The sequence below is a fragment of the Saccopteryx bilineata genome, chromosome 4, assembly GCF_036850765.1.
Source record: "Saccopteryx bilineata isolate mSacBil1 chromosome 4, mSacBil1_pri_phased_curated, whole genome shotgun sequence".
Classification (NCBI taxonomy): Eukaryota; Metazoa; Chordata; class Mammalia; order Chiroptera; family Emballonuridae; genus Saccopteryx; species Saccopteryx bilineata.
Window position 1 is genome coordinate 208,244,262 of NC_089493.1, and position 17,106 is coordinate 208,261,367.

A 17,106-nucleotide genomic window follows, 5' to 3' on the forward strand; every position below is an offset into this window, starting at 1 on the left:
CTCTGCTAGTTTGATAGTGGGTGGGGTTAAGGGTGATAAAGTTAAAGGAATTGCTATTAAGAAATAACATTAAAATGTTCTCAAGTAAGACCTGTGTGTGGTCAAAGGTGGGGTCACTTCTAAAATACATCTGTGAGGGCTAATTTTTTTTCTTTTATTTGAGGTCATTTTGTCCGAAACTTTTTATCCTTGTAGATCAGTAACGGTTTTACTCTAAAAGTGACCCAGTGCATGGAGTAGGGGTCTTGCAGAGTGGAAACAGAGTTGAGCAAATCTCAGAGGAGGCTGTTTTTGTGAGTATGCCATTCTGTATAAATACATTCTCAAATACATGGTATCCAGCAGAAAGTTCTGGTTTCTCCACCAACAATTCTCAGTTACTCTGAGCCCCTGGAGAAGGCAAAGACTTCCCCAATTTCTCTCTCTCTCTCTCTCTCTCTCTCTCTCTCTCTGACTTTTATTTCTACCTACCTCCAAACATGTGAGGCATCCTGTAGTACAAGTCACTATACAGGGTAGGGTGGCTGGGAATAAGGGCAGAAAAGGAACCACATGTATGCACAGGGCCAGGAGAGGAGAAGAGGGGAAGGTCCCCAGCAGTCCCACACGCTGGCTCATATTCACCTCCCCCACTGAGCAGTCCCGAGATGCACGACCTTTGGGACAAAGCTGAGATCAAGGAGGGAAAATCCAATCAGCTCACCACTGTTCCCATGTCTTAGTCATGAGTCTGATTCAGTGCTAAACTGTGTGCCACAGGTCTGAGAAAGTGAGACTTTGGGGGGACTCAGGGCAGTTCCTGCGGAGGCCTGTTACCTATACCCATCCTGCCCTGCACAGATTACTGGCACAGAATCTCTTCCTTCAGTTGTCAGCTTGTTGGTTGGACAAATGAAGCCCACGTGACTTTAAAGCAGGGTGCCATGCCTTGATTGTATCACAAGGGTGTGGATTCGGTCCTAGTATTTCCACACTGACCATCTGACTCAAGAGGATTTGTGGGGTGTCAGCACATACAGGCCAGCCCACCAAGCCAATCAGTCAAGGGCATAAACCGCCCTGGTTTCCCTGGACACTGAGGTCCGCCTGGGCCTGTGCACTCACTGAACTCCGGCTGAATTAGCACCTGCCCCCCAGCCACACCAGGGCTGAGAGCTGCTCTTCCCTCCCTCACATTTACCTTTCAGACAGGGAGTTTATTCTTTAACATAGGAAACATAGGGACAAAACTGAAAATGCTAAAGAAAAATGGATATATTTTCAAAAATAAACTTATTCTCAGAACTAAAGTCGTGGTGGGTCCGCAGGAGGGGGCTCTGGATCTCGGGCCATCTTCCACCTGACCGCTGCGCTCATTCAAACTCAACTATTTTCCCCCTTCAGACTTCCGATGAAGTTAGCGACGGATGTGCTGCCCTTACTGTTTGGGGCTGTAGCCTGCCTTCCCACCCCTGAACCGCAGAGATGGAGAGACCCCTGTTCAGTCTGTGAGAACATGAAGGTCTGACTGCAGGTCTGTCTCAGCGCCGGTGCGGGTGATCGCAGCACCGACATGGCACAGCCTGGGCTGGCCTCGGGGGTGAGCTCTGTGCTGGGGGTGAGCTCCGTGCTGAGGGTGTGCTCCATGCTGGGGGTGTGCTCCGTGCTAGCCTCGGGGGTGTGCTCCATGCTGGCCTGAGGGGGAGTATGTGCTCCCTGCAGGCCCAGCTCACCATCCGGGTGTCTTCTCCTCAAGTCTCTGCCACCTTCTCCCGTCCTCTGGCTGGAAGTTCTGGTTTCTCTCAGTCTTAGAATCCTCTCTCTTCCTGTGCTGTGTGAAAGTTTCACATAACTGGGTGGTTTGCAGGGCAAAGTGCCAAGAGAAAAAAAGAGATAAATAAACAGGATTCTCCCAAATTATGGAGCACAGAGGCCAATTTTCCCAGGTTCTCACCACAGATGGGTTTTTCCTGGGCAATTTTGGAGCTTCTGCCGGGGCCGTGGTTGAGTTTCAATGAAAAGCAGGGCCAGGAGAGAAAAGGGAGGGGTGCCCGTCGGTCCCCTTGTCCAGTCCTTTCTGTGGCATTCCCATCCTGGCCATGGCACAGTGCTGAGACTCACCACCTTTAGGACAAAGCTGAGATCCAGGAGGGAAAACCGATCAGCTCACCACCGTGCTGGTCATTCCTCAAGTTCTGACTTCCCACCCCAATCTGCCCACGGCAGCTTCCTTTCCAGGGTCCACACTTACCAGCCTTTTCTGTTCTGTCCTGAGTTTGTGGTTGTCACTGGTGAAGGATGGCCAGCCATGGACCTGCTCCATTTTGGTGCCTTCAGAATGATGTGTTCTCTTTTTTTTAAGAAGAAAGGATGGAAGTGAATCTGGACAGCAAGTACACTCTTTAGAACACACGGACAGTGTTTTCTTTTCTCGTAGTCCTTTGAAGTGCCGTGTTGGTCAGCGGGAGGTAATTTTGTTCTTCTCTCTGGATATTCTTCCTGGAGAAAGTGGATGGAGATGGCAGCACGGATATGGGCAGAAGCAGGTGGGCATGCTGACCTGGGTTCAGAGACGCACGGCTGGTGCTGTTTTGCATTCTGGAGCCTCTCTCCCTGTGTGGTTCAGTTCTGGCCGGTGACCTACTCCTCCCAGGCCTTCCTCATATCGCCCATTCATCCATCCTGCACGCGGTTGGTATGTGCTCATTGCCAACTGAGTGTGAGGGTCAGCAGACCTCTTGGACACTTGGTGGAGCCACATATGAAGCCTGCGGTCACAGAGGCACTGTGTGGAGAGGATAACCCGTAGTGGCTCCCTGGACCACATCATGGGAGGCAAGGAACAAGTAGGTATCACTGGGTTCAGACACTTGAAAAGTCTATTGTGGCAATTTGATGTTATTACTCAGACAGTCTGATGGGCAATTAGAATCTCCTGACTTGACCACTGAGAAAGTGTGAGTGTTTTAATGCGTCACTTTCTGTTCCCCATCTTCAGTTAACCCCTTGCCAAATGTGTCAGTTTCCCCCACCAGCATTACTTTTCCCTTCCAGCAGCCATGCTGAAAGATAAGCAGGAGCCATCTCTGGAAGGAGAGAGCATAGGAAGACAAAGTATTACTATTGACCTAATTTTGAGCACCATTCTCCAAAGTGCACAGAGAAGAATTATTAATTATCCCTCATCTTTGAAAAGCGTAAGTAACATTGCTGTTGTTGTGATCTGCTGATAATTAAAAAGCACAGACTCCTACAGATGCTGCTGCCTTCCTTCTGATGCTCGGATATCCTTGAATAGGGACACTCATGGGCACTCTTCCTGTGATGGCCACAGAGACCCAGCCAAGGTGGGAGAAGGCCTTTTATATCCTTGAGTAATTATTCCTAGGTATTTGATTGTTTTTTGATGCAATTGTAAATGGGGATGTTCTCTTAGTTTTCTTTCCTATAGTTGATTACTGGTATATAAAATACAAGTGATTTCTGGATATTTATTTTGTATCCTAACTTACTGAATTTATTTATCAGTTCTAGTAGATTTTTGGTGGAATCTTTAGGGTTTTCTAGATACCAGGGGTCGGAAACCTATGTCTCGTGAGCCAGATGTGGCTCTTTTGATGGCTGCATCTGGCTCGCAGACAAATCTTTAATAAAAAAAATAATAACATTAAAAATATAAAACATTCTCATGTATTATAATCCAGTCTTTTCCTACCACTCATGTTCATGGTTGCGAGTGGCTGGAGCCGATTGTCTTCCGGGACAGCACCTATTTTTTATTGGATAATGCGTAATGTACACGGGTCATTGTATGGCTCTCATGGAATTAAATTTTAAAATATGTGGTGTTCATGGCTTTCTCAGCCAAAATGGTTCCCGACCCCTGCTATATACAGTAGTATGTCATCTGCAAATAATGACAGTTTTAGTTCTTTCTTTCAAATCTGGGTGCCTTTTTCTTTCTTCTTCTTGTCTGATTGCTGAGGTTAGGACTTCCGTTACATTGTTGAATAAGAGTGGTGAAAGCAGATATCCCTGTCTGGTACTGATCTTAGGAAAATGTTTTTAGTTATTGCCCATTGAGATTGAGATTGCCTATGGGTTTGTTATAGGCTTCTTTTTATGTTGAGGAATGTTCCCTCTACTCTCAGTTGGCTGAGAGTGTTTATCATAAACGGGTGCTGGATTTTATCATTGTTTTTTTTGCATCTATTCATATGTCATGTGGTTTTTATCTTTCATTTTGTTTATGTGGTGTATCACATTTATCGATTTAAGGATTTTGTCCCCAGAATAAATCCTACTTAATCATGGTGTATGATCATTTCAGTGTATTGCTGGACCTGGTTTGGTAATATTTGTTGAGGATTTTAGCATCTATGTTCATTAGGGATACTGGCCTATGATTTTCTTTCTTTGTAGTGTCTTTATCTGGTTTTAGGATTAGGATAATGCTGATCTATTAAAACGAGTTTGGGAATCTTTCCTACTCTTAAATATTCTGGAATAGTTTGAGAAGGATAGGTGTTAGTTCTTTGAATGTTTGGTAAAATTCACTTCTGTAGCAATCTGGTCCATGATTTGTTTTTTGGGACTTCTTGTTGTTGTTACTACTTCAATTTCATTAGTTAAAATTGGTCTATTCAGATTCTCTGCTTCTTCCTGATTGAGTTTTGGAAGATTATATGTCTCTAGGAATTTAACCATTTCTTACCTATTGTCCATTTTGTTGATGTATGTCTGTAATATTTTTTACAATTTTTGGCATTTCTATAATATCAGTTGTCACATCTCCTCTTTCATTTCTAATTTAATATATGTGAGTCCTCTTATTTTTTTTTCTTCATGAGTCTGGTCAAAAGCCTGTCAATCTCTTGTCTTGCTTTCATTGATCTTTTGTATTTTTTTAGAATCTATTTCATTTATTTCTGTTCTGATCTTTATTATTTTTTTCTTCTATTCACCCTGAGCTTTATCTTTTTTTTTTTTTTTTTGCTAGTTGTTTTAAATGCAAAGTTATACTGTTTACTTGAGATTTTTCTTCTTTCTTGAGGTATGCCTGTAATGCTATGAGATGCCCTCTTAGGACTGCTTTCAGTGTGTCCCATAGATTTTGGATTGTTTTATTTTCATTTGTTTCAAGGTATCTTTTGATTTTCCTGATCTCACTGTTGACCCATTCATTGTTTAGTATTATGTTATTTAGCTTCCATGACTTTGTGTGTTTTCCTCTTTCTTTCTTTTTTTTTTTTTTTTTTTTTTGGTAATTGATTTCTAGTTTCATACCATCTTGGTCAGAAAAGATACTGGATATTATTTCAATTTTCTTACATTTATTGAGACTTATTTTTATCCTAACATGTAGTCTATCTTAGAAAATATTCCATGAGTACTTAAAAAGAATTTATATTATGCTGCTTTGTTTAAAATGCTCTGAAGATATTAAGTCCATCTGATCTGGTATGTCATTTAAGGCCCCTCTTTTGTGGTTGATTTTCTGTCTGGAAGAATTATCCATTGATGTCCATGGGATGTTAAAATCCCCTACTATGAGTGTATTACAATTAATTTTTCCATTTATGTCCATCAAGAATTGCTTTATATATTTAGGTGCTCCTATGTTGAGTCTATACATTTTTACAAGAATTATATCTTCATGTTGGATTTTTCTCTTTATCATATGTAGTGTCATTCTTTTGTCTCTTATTTTAGCCTTTGTTTTAAAATCTATTTTGTCTGATCTAAGTATTGCTGATACAACTTTTTTTCTATTTCCACTTGCATAAAATATCTTTTCCCATTTTTTACGATTAATCTGTGGGAATTTTTTGTTTTGTTGTGACTTGAGTTTCTTATAGACAGCATATATAGGTTTTGCTCTCTTATCTACTCAGCTACCCTGTGTCTTTTGATTGGAGCATTTAAGCCATTTACATTTAAAGCGATTATTGATAGATACATATTGTTGCCATTTTATTCTCTTAACTATACTGTATTCCTCTGTTTTGTTTTGGTTTTCCTTCTTCTTCTTAAAGAAGACCCTTTAACATTTCTTGTAATACTAAAGTTATTACATATTCACTAGCATTTCTCCCCTGAAAGGTGGGGCCAGTCAGGTTCACCTGGATAGTGGTGGGAATAACCTCTGTCTCAAAGGCACACAACTCAGTCACTGATATCCCCTAAGTCTTCCCAGACCTTTACACCTCGGCCCAGGTAGCTGACTCTTCATCAGAGCACCAGCTCCACAAAGTAATGTAAAAGGGAATCCAGAGGGTGAGGTATTCTTTCTCCCAGGCTGACACAGTATGGTGGGGAATACTCTACTACGAAGGATGAGGTCTGTGGAATGTGACAGTAGTCAGCACGGGGATCCTGGCAGCTGTCCCTTCAGCTCTCTCCCCAGAACTACAAACCCCAGTCTCTTCTCACATGACTCTGTCTGATCTACTCTGCCTTCCCCAACGCCCGCTGTGAGTAGTTGTGAATGAGATTTTGTGCATCGGCTCTTTAAGAAGGCTCCTATGCCAGAGAGCAGACTGCTGTCTCTCACTGGCAGACAGAATCCCCACCGCTTTTCATAACCAGATGTTATGTGGCTGCCCCTTCCCGGCTCTGATGCTTTGGGCTGGGGAGCCCAGCTTGGGGTTGGGACTCTACACTTCTCAGGGGAAATTTTGCTGCTGAGATAGTCCCCTAAGATTTCAGTGGCCACCAATGAAAATGGGGCCATCTTTTTCACATCAGCTTTTTCTACCAGTCTCTATGTGACTTTCCTGTAAATCCTTGGTTATAAAACATCTTCAGCTGGTTATTCGGGCTGATTGGTCTATATTTAGTTGTACTTCTAGTTTGGTCCTGGGAGCAGTGAATGTAATATCCACCTTTTCCCACCATCTTGGGTCTCTCACAATGTCTTTCCTTATAAGGAGGAATAACATTCCACTGTATGGACAGACCACATTGTGTTTATCCATTCATCCATCAGTGGAACGCATGAGGTGCTCCCATGTTTTAGCTATTTTGAATAACCTGCTGTGAACATGAGTGTGCACATACTCCTCAAGACCCTGCCTTCAGTTCTTTGAATAAACACCTAGAACGGGGGTTGCTGGATCACATGGTAGATGTCTCTTTTATTCAGAGGAACCTCCACACTGCTTATTACAGCAGCTGTAGACTTTTACGCTCCCTCCAGCAGTGTACAAAGGACCCAGCCTGACTTTCTTTGTAAGAGTGGACTTAAAAAGTTAAATAATGCCACATTTCTGGACTTAAGGTGTCTGGGATCTGTAGTCTGGGATCAGCATGTGAGCTCAAGTACTCCATAAAATGTCTATGGGTTTGCAGAGCCCAAGGAGCTATCCTACTGTGAGTGATGCAAGGGTTCCCGGGCCACATCGGGGGAATGAAAATATGGTGGGGGTCACGCAGCTGTGATCTCGTTACCGTGTCCTGAAAAGTGTAGTCGCCACCTGTGTGGCTGATCTTAGAAGATGCCTCCCTCCAACCAGATGTATGCTTACTGGCTGCCTGAAGAGCACCCTCCCAGCCTTCTGCCCTGGAGCAGGGTGAGCCCCACTGGCTGGGGTGCAGGAGATGGTGGAAAAAAGTCCTTGAGTGTGTTGACAATGCTATCAACCTATTCATCTATACTTTTGTAGACATATTTGTTTTATTTTTCTTAAAGAACAAATATTTATTTCTCACAATTCTGGATGTGGAATAGTTCAAGATCAAGGCACTGGCAGATCCAATGTCTGGTGAGGGTCTGCTTCTTTCTTGTAGCAAATTGCCCTCCTGCTGTGTCTTCACATGGTGATGTGTGTGAATGTGTTTGTGTGTGTGTGTGTGTGTGTGTGTGTGTGTGTGTGTCTTATTATTTTTAAATGAGAGGAGGGGATACAGTGAGACAGATACTCACATGCACCACCGCAACCGGGATCCACCTGGCAACCCTTGTCCGGGGTCAATGCTCAAAACAATTGAGCCAGTGGCTGAAAGATGAGAGAGAGAAGGAGGAGCATGAGGGGAAGAGAGCAGATGGTCGCTTTTCATTTGTGCCCTGACTAGGGATGGAACCTGGGATGTCCGCATACACGCTGACACTCTATCTACTGACCTAACCGGCCAGGGCTGGGATTTATGTTTTAAAGCTCACTCTGTGATTTGACATTTGAAATGATATTTGAGATGTGTCTTTCTTATTAAATTTATTGGAGTGACATTGGTTAATAAGATTATACAGGTTTCAATGTAGATTTCTATGAGAGATAAGATGTATGTTGCATTTCGTGCCCAACACCCCAAATCAAATCCAAATATTCTGTCGCCACAAATTTGGGTCTTGAACGTTTTCCAGCCGCTTCCCTCTGACAACCATCATTCTGTCATCTTTGTTTATGAGTTTCAGTTCTATATCCCACACAAGGGCAATCACATGGGGCCCAACTTTTCCTTACTGACTTATTTTGCTTAGCACAATATTCTCAAGGCCCATCCATGTTGCTGCAAAAGACAGCATTTCATCTTTTCTTCTGCCTTGAGGGTGTCCTGAGGGCACAGGTAGGATTTAGATGGATGAGACAGTGAGAAATGTTCCTCAGCTACAGAGAGAGGGCATGCAGCCTGGAGGCTGGGGCACACCCCTCTCAGGGGTTAGTTAGTGTGGGAACAGGGAAGGGTGCAGAAGATCCCTATGAACGGGATAGGGCCGAGGAGATAGGGAACCCTCTATGGAGGGGACAGGGAAGAGGGAAAAGGGGACCTTTAGAAGACAGAGAAGGGTGACAAAATCCTCCATAAGTGAAATGAAACGGGGCAGGGGGACAGGAACACTGCCCCCTCCATGAAGAGTCCCCTGTTCCCCCTGCCCTGTCCCCTCCATGCAGCATCCCCTGTCCCCCTGCCCTGTCCCCTCCATGCAGCATCCCCTGTCCCCCTGCCCTGTCCCCTCCATGCAGGATCCCCTGTCCCCCTGCCCTGTCCCCTCCATGCAGCATCCCCTGTCCCCCTGCCCTGTCCCCTCCATGCAGCATCCCCTGTCCCCCTGCCCTGTCCCCTCCATGCAGCATCCCCTGTCCCCCTGCCCTGTCCCATCCATGCAGCATCCCCTGTCCCCCTGCCCTGTCCCCTCCACGCAGGATCCTCTGTCCCCCTGCCCTGTCCCCTCCATGCAGCATCCCCTGTCCCCCTGCCCTGTCCCCTCCACACAGCATCCCCTGTCCCCCTGCCCTGTCCCCTCCATGGAGGGTCCCCTGTCCCTTTTACCTTGACCCCCCACAGGGTCCGCTACCACCCGTGCCTCTACCGTACATAGAGGGTCTTCTTTCCTTCCCTGTTCCCATGCTAACTAACCACCGTCTCCCCGTCTTCATGTCTCTGCCTCCAGGCTGGGTGGCCTCTCTCTGTAGCTGAGGAACATTTCTCACCGTCTTCATCCGTCTAAATCCTACCTGTGCTCTCAAGACACATCTCAAATATCATTTCTTGTGTCAAGTCACAGAGTGATCTTTAAAACTTATTAACCAGATCACCTGACCGGTGCAGAGAGTGCTGCTCTAGGACGATGAGGGCCCAGGTTCGACACCAGTGAGGTCTCTGACGTGAGCACAGGATCCCTGGCTCGAATGGGGGCTCACCAGTTTGAGAGAGGGGACGCTGAGTGCGAGGTCATTGATGTGATCCCAAGGTTCCTGGTGAACAAGGGGTCACTACTCAGCTTAATCTCTCCCCTGACCCTGTCGAGGCACGTATGAGAAGCAATCAATAAACAACTAAAGTGAAGCAACTACAAGTTGACGCTTCTCACCTCTCTTCCTCTCATTCCTCTCCCTTCTTGTCTCTCAATATATAAGTATAGAAACCAGATCAAGTCATTCTTATGCTTAAAATCCTTGTTTCGAGAGCACTGTGAACTCATCCTCCCAACACTCCAGTCAGTCCTGCTCTCCCTGCCCTGGGGCTCTTGTTGTCTTTGGTGGCGACTTCCCCAGTTCTAATGTGTGCAGCTCTGTCTAAATGCTAAGTCTGAGTTTAAATATTTCAAGATCTTGGGGAGCTCTTCCCAAACCTGTTGGAGAGTCACCCTGCAGAGGCCCCAACGCTACCCTGTGGGTATCATGTGACAATAGGTCACAGAGGTACGACAGGTCACAGAGGTAAAACAGAGGCAGTCTTGTGTCAGCCAGGGTGGACAAGGTAACAGGTGTTCTTGAAAGTGGAAAAGGGGCAAGAGGAGGGGTCAGAGATGGCGTGGAAAGGGAGGACTCAAACCGCATTGCTGGCCTTGAGGCTGGAGGAAGGAAATGTCAGCCAAGGGATGCAACTGGCCTCTGGAAGCTGGGAGTGACTTCGTAGGGCCACAGAAGGGAACTGTCCCTTAAACATAGTACCTAACACATAGAAAACACTCATTAAAAGCTAGCATCTGTTATCATCATCATTATTAGTGTTATTTATTAATGCTATTGTTATTGCTGTATTTTAGCTAATATCACCCATACTTTTTCTTTTAGTAGCACTATCCTAGTTTCTTCTTGGCGAATGGCCTCTTTGCTATTGTGAACAATCTTGTTGGAAGAGTAATTTAAGGTGACTTAACCTTTCCTAGCTGAGGGGTAGGTGTGTGTCCTAAAACTGGTTAGACTCTCTGCTTGCTGCTTGATGTCTAAAAGGGAAGATGCAGAATAAAGATTAAACTAAGAGAAAATGGCTGAAGCAGATTCATTCTTGTGACAGCTCTGATGAGGCAGCAAACTCAGGAATGGTTCTAGTCCCGCCCTTCCTCAGGCTGTGTCTTAGGCCTTTGATTCTCTGAGCCACACCATGTCTTTGTAACACATTGTCATTTGCTCAAATTACTCAGAGGGAGGTTTTGTTTCTGACAACCAAAGAATGCAAAGTGATATTAATTATATAAATACAATTTATGCCAATTTTAAAGGCAAGAAAAGTGTGCTGTAAGTCTGAAATATATTATTTCTTTGACCTGTCATTATAGGATCAAAGAATAAAATACATTTCCAGGCCTTCCATGGTGGTAAGATGTTCACTCTTATTCATGGCCATACCCTTAGTTGAGGTGCTCTGTATCATTTGATAAATTCATAGAGGAATCTTCTCAGCCTGTGTTCTCAGTTTAAATCACTCCTGGGGTGAGGATGGTATTCTAATTCTTTTGTAGGAAGTAGTAATTCTTTTGTAGGAAGTAGACTTTTGTTAGATACAATTCTTCTGAGTGTTGAGTTAGGCAGTGTGCTAGTATTTTAAAGATACTGCTCCACTAATCCACACAGCGATTTTGAGAGCTGGGTGTTTTTCATTCATTTTAGATTAATAAACTAAGTCGCATTTTATTCAAGGAAAATATCTAAGATCACACACTTAGTAAGAGATGGAGCCCAGCTCTATGTGACTTCCAAAGTTTCTGTATTTTTAGTACATTCTAAAACATTTCTTCTATTTCAATTTCTTTTCTTTCCTATTCTTTTTATTCACAAAATCGTCTGGCATCTTAGTTTTGTGCATTCCCTTAAGGTAAATATCAAGTAATGAAACTGACATCAAAAGAAGCATGTTAAAGCCTGCACACCCCTGTAAGTGTCGTCCCTTTCAGAGCGCTCGCTCGTCATGGGAGGTTGTGCTCGCTATTGCTCTTATTGTCATGTGCCTGAGCCCCATTTTCTTGAATGCTTCTAATGCAGCAACTCGTTCTTTGAGAAAGTATTTGACCTTAAACAGCCAAAGACATTTGAAGTGAAGAAGATGAATAAGTGTGTTAGGAAGGACCATGTTTGGTGTGCGTGCTGAGACTGATCCAGTTGTGGCTTTTGAATTGTTCTGAAGGCTGGTCTCCAGCAGGGATTCCTTAACTCCTTTCTTTTATCTAACAAATGTGCTAGGCATTGAATATATGGTAATGAACAAGACAGACCCGCGTGTGGTCCTCATGGAGCTCCCAGGCCCGCATTGACCACAGATAGAACAATGAACTTGATTTTTATTACATTTGTCACACGTGCACTAGGAGAAGCCTAGGCTGGAATAAGAGCCCGGTCTTGGAGACTGAAAGTTTTCTCTGAGTTATTGCCAAGTTATAGGCGAACACAAGGGCTGGGCAGGGTTTGTCAACCTCCACACTTCTGGCATTTTATCTGGGTAATTCTTTGTTGTCGGGCTGTCCTGTGCATTGTGGGATGTTTAGCTTCATCTCTGGTCTCTAACAATTAGATGCCATTGGCACCCCATTCCAGCTGTGACAACAACTGTAGTCTCAGACATAGTTAAATATATTCTGGTGAGCAAAATCACTGCAGGTGAGAACCAGTGGCGGAGGTGAAAAAGGAGCAGGAGTGTTGTAGGCAGTGTCTGTGCAAGGGAACAGTGTGTACAAGGCCCAAGACGGGGTGGAAGAAGGGAGGCATTATGCAGGAACTGAAAGAATGCTAGTGCATTATTGGTTAGACAGTTGATAATGTTAGAATAATCTGTTGTTTCCCATAACAAAGTCAGTCATCCCTGTCCTATTTTAAAAATAGCGCTATCTCCTACTGATTATACCTTATACTCAATGCCTGCCCTCCTCTTTCTTCTGATATTTTTTTCTTTCCTATTACTGTATTCCTTATACTCCAAAGGTTTTGTAGAGACTACTGGGCAGTTTAAGTGACAAAAAGTCACCTAAGCCAGGTCATTCTGCACAAATACACTGAATATCCAGGTGAATTTCTCTGTAAAAGCTCTCTCTCAACTGATTTGTGATCTTCTTATATTAAACTCAGCATGATTTGATTTTGATTAATTTTAATGCAAAAACATGTTAATCAGCTGGGGAGGGATCTAAATCAGACATCATAACAAGAAGCAGGGGCCGCACTTACATTGCAGGATGTTTATTGGCACTAAGGTCTCTATCTGTCAGATGCCTTTGGAACCAGGCTTAGAAATTTTAACTCAGATGAAACACCTTGTTGTTGTTGAGTAGGAAAAACAGCCATTTTTGCAAAACCTCTTCTAGTAAAGGAAGCAGACAGGCAACATGGGTATGGTGAGAGGCATATTACAGATGGTTTGTTAAAAAATTAGATTGTGCTTTTGATGTTGAGTTGGGCTGTGGTATATATATAACGAGATATTACTCAGCATTAAAAAAGAATGAAATCTTGTCATTTGTGACATGGATGAACCTAGAGGTATTATGCTAAGTGAAATAAGTCAGACAGAGAAATACAGATATGGCATGATTTCATGTATATGTTGAATATAAAAATACAAAACAAAACAGCCAAGAAAACAAAACTAAAATGGACTTAGAGAAACAGAAAATACTGAATGTTGCAGGCATAAGGGGTAGTGAAAAAGGTGAAGGGTAATAAGTGGTATAAACTTCCAGTTATAAAATACATAAGCCTTAGAGATGTAGTATACAGCAGAGAGAAAATAGTCAGTAATATTATAACTTTGCATGACAACAGATGGTCACTAGACTTTGTGTGTGATCACCCCATAGGATATGTAAATATTGAATCACTGAGTTGCACACCTGAAGCTAATATAATATTGTATGCTTATTATACTTTAATAAATTTTTTTTTGAAATTACAGGTGTGAGCTGATACCATCCTTAAGTCCTCAGAGCTCTCAGGAGGGGTCTGGGTTGCCTGATCCTTCAGTATTGTTGTCTTTATTTGCAGCCTGTTAAGCTTACTCCAGAGGGTATTATAAATATGATCATTATTTTTATGGTCCATGTTGTGAAAATAGTTAGAAAGCAGTGCTAGATAACAAAACTCGCTAAAATTTTATATAAAATAGTATAAATTGGTTATGAATAAGTGGTCTCTTCATTTGTAAAAGGTTTGTACTACAGGACTGTAATTTAACAGCTTTTATCAGACAGAGTTATTTATATTTTAAGTATTTTATTTTTATAATATTGTTCATGTTGGTGACAATTGAGTTGTTTTCTGTTGTTTGTGGTCCCTTGCTATTTGTTATTGGAAACAACTTGGACATTCTCAGGTGAATGGCATAATCCCTTACAGTAAAAACAAAAACAAAAACTAGCATCTACTATAGCTTTCTTTTTCTTAAAAGGACTGATTTGAAGTCTCTGCTTTGTTTCTGTTGCATATACCCAGAGGGTGCTAACGTCCCTGTCTGAAGCCTGTCATCCTCGCCAAACTGTAAGGTGGGAATAGCTGCATCAGTTTGGTTCACAAAACATTTCAAACAGACATACAATAGGCCCCTGTGAACATCTGGCGAATTATAATGGCAATTGATTTTGCAAAGAGGGGGAACCCAAGTGTTGGGCAGATAAAATGTATTATGCTCACTTTGTTAAAGATGGTGCTGCCCATGTGAGGCCGTTGCCCAGGTGATATTAATGTGTGTTGGGGATTGTTGTAGCCCGGGGCTTGGTTTTGGGATTAAGCCTTTCCCACCATTTTTGATGTGGGGTGGTACAATCCCATCATGCCTCGGATAAGTGACTTTGTATTAGAGACTTCCCTATTTTGTATATTGGATTAAGGGTTTTGATTTCTACACTATAAAATGGGGGCAAAATGAGAGCTTGCTCTCTTGGTTCCTGGGATGATTAGCATGAGAGAGCAGAGAGAGCAGAGCAGAGAGCAGAAGGAGGCCACGTGGAAGAGGCCAGGAGAAGCAGCCAAGATGGCGGAGTGCTGAGTGAGATGCCAGTTTGTGTAGAGTTTGTATCTGGGATAAGGAAGGAGATGGGGAACAGAGGTGAATAAGTCTGGTGAGCTAGAAACCTTTGATTCTAGGAAACTCGGATAAGTCAGTGGCTTTGTGAGCACTGAATGTGAGTGGGTTTTGGAGCCCAGTGTGTATTTTTACTTGCCCGCCGGGTGCAAGCTAGAATTAAAGATGACAGCCCATCAGTTTTTGGCTCCATTGTTTTTTTACCGACTGTCCGAATCCAATGCGAACCTGCATGGGCCAGGCTGCTGTGGTGGCCCTGGCCCTGGTTTCTGGCTTTACACCAAGGAAAGAAAATTCTAAAAAGGGTAAGTAAAGAAGTGAGAGAAATTAGATTTTTTTAATTGGATAAGGATGGAGTCTTGAGCCCTTTTTATTTACCCTTTAAAGCAGGGGCAGTCAACCTTTTTATACCTACTGCCCACTTCTGTATCTCTGTTAGTAGTAAAATTTTCTAACTGCCCACCAGTTCCACAGTAATGGTGATTTATAAAGTAGGGAAGTAACTTTACTTTATAAAATTTATAAAGCAGAGTTACAGCAAGTTAAAGCATATAATAATAACTACTTACCAAGTACTTTATGTAGGATTTTCGCTAAGTTTGGCAGAATAAATCTTTATAGAACAACTTAGTATAGTTAAATCTATCTTTTTATTTATACTTTGGTTGCTCTGCTACTGCCCACCATGAAAGCTGGAATGCCCACTAGTGAGCAGTAGGGACCAGGTTGACTACCACTGCTTTAAAGGTTGGTTGACTTCAACTCATATCTGGGTTAGACAGAGATTAGATGTGATAATAATTTAGGTATATTTTATGAGGATTAAAAAAATTACTTGCTATTTTTAAATTGTTTATTTGTGCTGAGTAGGTACTCTCACATTGTGAGGACATGAAGTTCATGACCTGACATTTCATATCAAAGTAGTCATACCTGGCTTTGCCTGTGAAACAATTAAAGAGGGCTGGGCCACCTCAGGGTAAGATAAGAAAACTTTATTTCAGTCAGCCTGAACTCTTAAGGGGCCTGAACTTCTTAAGGTAGAAGTTATCCCCCTGGCATGAGGTGGGGCTGAGGGGGGAGGGCTGGTAGCTTCCTCCTCCTCTGTCCAACTCATGTTTATTTTCTTAACCAGTTTGTTTCCCTTCATGTCTCCCGGCCTTCTTACCCTTTACTTCAGAGCATGTCTGAGATAATAGAGAATTTTAGGGAATCATTCTATTGAGGGCCTGGCCATTATTTAAAAAAAAAAAACAAGTTACCTTAAAGTAGCAAATTAGCGTTTTCTGGATGCCAATGTGTCAGGTAGGAAGACATGGCTCTGCAGTCAGAAGCTTTTCCATAAGATTGAATGTAAGTTATAAAACACAAAAGTCACTGGTGGCTAGTCAGATTCAAGGTTGAATATAATTGGGCAGGATTATAATTTAACTCAACAATCACTGGCTGAGCAGGATCTGGGTTTGTTTGCTCTGCACCACATATGTGTGTTGAGGTAGTGTGAGGTGTAGAGAAACTGTTTCTGATAAACATTGCTGTTTGGAAATATTACACCTAAGTTGGTTCAGTTTTTCCTGAAAGTTCAGTGACACTGGAATGAAGGTTGCAATTTGAGTTGTGTATAAAATAGAGAAAGAGAAACAGAGAAATACAACTGAAAGCATTCTGCCAACTCTTGCATATTTTTTGTTATGTTTTGTTTTAATTAAAAAAGATATTTTTCTTGCATGTGTGTATATATTTTTCGTTCCTGATGTGATTACTTTTTAGTTCCCCCAATTAAGATTTTAAATCTTTTGTAGGGAGGAAACTGGGTTTAGCAAGCGCTCCAAGCACATATTTCCAGTGTAATACCAAGACGGTTGTATAAATACTGACTGATTGAAGGGACGGATTACTCCCCAGAGTGTGTCCTTCATGTTGGTCTTTTCCATGAGAAGCAAACACAATGTTGAAGCTTCACTCCTTTAGGTTGGGATGATTTCCTGAAAGGTTTCAGCACAATGACACTGATTAGCTGCCAGACTAATTGCTCTCCACCACAAACTTTGGTTCATAGGCAAACGGTGCCCAAGGGTAAAATAGCACACATAGTGAGGAGAACTTTTCCAACACGTGCTCCTAAACCTTAACCCCTTGAATTGGGAAAGTGACTCTTTAGTGAACAAATGTTCTTTCACCTTCACTGTTTAGAAGTTGTTAACACTGGGCCAGCTATATATGATTGATGCATGAGTTTTCCTCTTTTGTGGTGTAAGTTGTACCCTTTCCCCCTCTGAGGTGGGAGCTTTTTATACTGTTTTCCTTTGATAAGGTGGCTAGGCTTCCCATACATTTGAATGTATTTTTTAATGACCTGTTGGCTGCTGAAAAAACGTCATTCTACTCTGTAGGCTT

The 17,106-nt window shown here is 42.7% G+C and overlaps 1 long non-coding RNA gene across 1 annotated transcript; it reads right to left on the reverse strand.

Annotated features, from left to right (window-relative positions):
- Positions 1–272: 272 nt before the first annotated feature.
- Positions 273–16,041, reverse strand: LOC136336237 (uncharacterized). Its single transcript, XR_010731398.1, has 3 exons — positions 15,972–16,041; positions 7,904–7,976; positions 273–3,065 (listed from the first exon to the last, which is right to left on the reverse strand). It is a non-coding gene; the product is annotated as an uncharacterized lncRNA (long non-coding RNA).
- Positions 16,042–17,106: the final 1,065 nt, after the last annotated feature.